Raw genomic sequence first — 2,037 nt, forward strand, 5'->3', positions numbered from 1 at the left:
ACCAACACCGAAGGCATTCTTCAAGGAATTCAACATCAGTTTTGCTTCAAGGGTTTCTTCTTATTAATTCTATGTTCATTCATGTTTTATATTTTTATGTTAAATCTTTTGTAAACATGAATTGTAACTAATCCTCCTCTAGGGATTCGATGTAACCTTGCAAAGTTTGCCATGTAATTAAGTTAGAATGCTCAGTTTGTCCATCTATTTCTTGTTTCATTCTCTGATTTAATGGTGACTTACTGTGTTGATTTTAATGTTTGATCATCATTTGAATTAATCACTAAGTTGTGTAGCCAAGATTAAAACACACATCATGCATAATCTTGGTAGATATGTGAATGAATGAAGGAAATGTTTGGCAAACATCCTGCCGAGTTATTCCCTTTGGTTTTATGAAAGTTTCTTGTGCATTACATACTCTTGATTATGAACCAAAATTGCACATCACAACTAGGTTCATGATTAAAGACATTTGATCAAATCCACACATCATATGGTTGATCATGTCCAGGTGAAACAAACTCAAGAAATAGGTAGATGAATGAGTACAAACTAACTTAACAAACATGGACTTGGTTTAGCAATGGTGAAACCGAATCCCTAGCTTCATCTCCATTGGTACTATCTCATTTTATTAGTTGTTGAGTCATTTATTTGTGTTTATTTCACTTTCTTATACTTTCAAGTTACAACAACAAATCTGCCTATTCTGTTTAGTTTGATTCATTTCATAGAGTTCTTGCAAAACAAGTAATTACATAGGTCCAATTAGTCCCTGAGGATTCGACACCCTTGCTTGTGCCATTATACTAAATAAATTCTAGCATTAGGAAGGAATAATACATCAACAAAAATGGCGCCGTTGCCGGGGACTGATTTCAGTCCCTTGTAATTGCTTGTTTGCTATGTAAAATTTGTTCATTTCATTGTTGTTTGCTAGTTAAACTTTGTTCTTTTCATTATAGGTAGATTCTTGATTTTCATTCAAACTTGTGTTACTTTGTTTCAGGTAGTATATGTCAAATAAACTTGTTGAGTTAGGCCAAAGAATTGAACGGTTGAAGGGCCACACTTTGGACAACTTTGTGCCATCAAGTTCATCCATTATCCGTGAAGAAGAGGAAAGGAATTCACCTAGTTCAACAAGTAAAGAATCTGAGCAATTTAATTGGGAAGGAGAAGAGGAGATGGTGGGCAACGAAGATGAGCTTCGAGCTTTGGAGGACTTTGCTCAACCAATCATACCAAATTCACCTTCATGCATCTTGCTGCCCACAGAAGCTAGAAACTATGATCTCAAATCTTCACATTTCCATATGTTTCCTTCATTTTATGGCTTACCTAATGAAGACCCTTTAGCTCATATTAAAGAGTTTTACAATGTTGTGAGTGGTTTACCTTTGCAGGGAGTAAGTGAAGCAAATTTGAGGATGAGAGTGTTTCCTTACACCTTGAAAGATAAGGCCAAGAGTTGGTTGATGACTCTAACACCAGGTTCCCTCACTACATGGGATGCCGTGGCTAAGAAGTTCTTGGAGAAGTTCTTTTCCACTCAAAAGACAGCCACATTAAGGGGACAAATCTTCAACTTCAAACAAGATGATGGAGAACCTTTCAATGAGTGTTGGGAGCGTTTTAAAGGCCTCTTGATACAATGTCCACACCATGGGTTACCTTTTCACTTACAAATGCAAATTTTCTATGATGGACTAACCCAAACTTGTCAATCAACTGTTGATAATGCAGCAGGTGGAGCATTGAAGAAAAAGAATGCTCAAGAGTCATATAACATTTATGAGATGTTGGGGTCTAATGCTCAACACAAAGATTTAAGGGGTAAGAAAGTTGGAGTCTATGAAACAAGTTCTAATCATGAGCTTTTGTTGCAGGTAGCTAACCTAGAAAGGAAGCTTGAATCTGTGCTCAACATGGTGCCAAAAGCAAATGAAGTGTGTGCCATTTGCAACTTACCAAACCACCCTACTCATCAATGTCCATCTAGGGAGGCTTATCCCGAGTATGTTCAAGAGCAAG

At 36.8% G+C, this 2,037-nt stretch overlaps 1 pseudogene; it reads right to left on the reverse strand.

Annotated features, from left to right (window-relative positions):
- Window positions 1-1,564: 1,564 nt before the first annotated feature.
- Window positions 1,565-1,675, reverse strand: LOC125473989 (annotated as a pseudogene).
- Window positions 1,676-2,037: the final 362 nt, after the last annotated feature.

The sequence above is a fragment of a genome, unplaced genomic scaffold (genome assembly GCF_019419815.1).
Source record: "Pyrus x bretschneideri cultivar Hongxiangsu unplaced genomic scaffold, Pyrus_bretschneideri_v1 Contig112, whole genome shotgun sequence".
Lineage (NCBI taxonomy): Eukaryota > Viridiplantae > Streptophyta > Magnoliopsida > Rosales > Rosaceae > Pyrus > Pyrus x bretschneideri.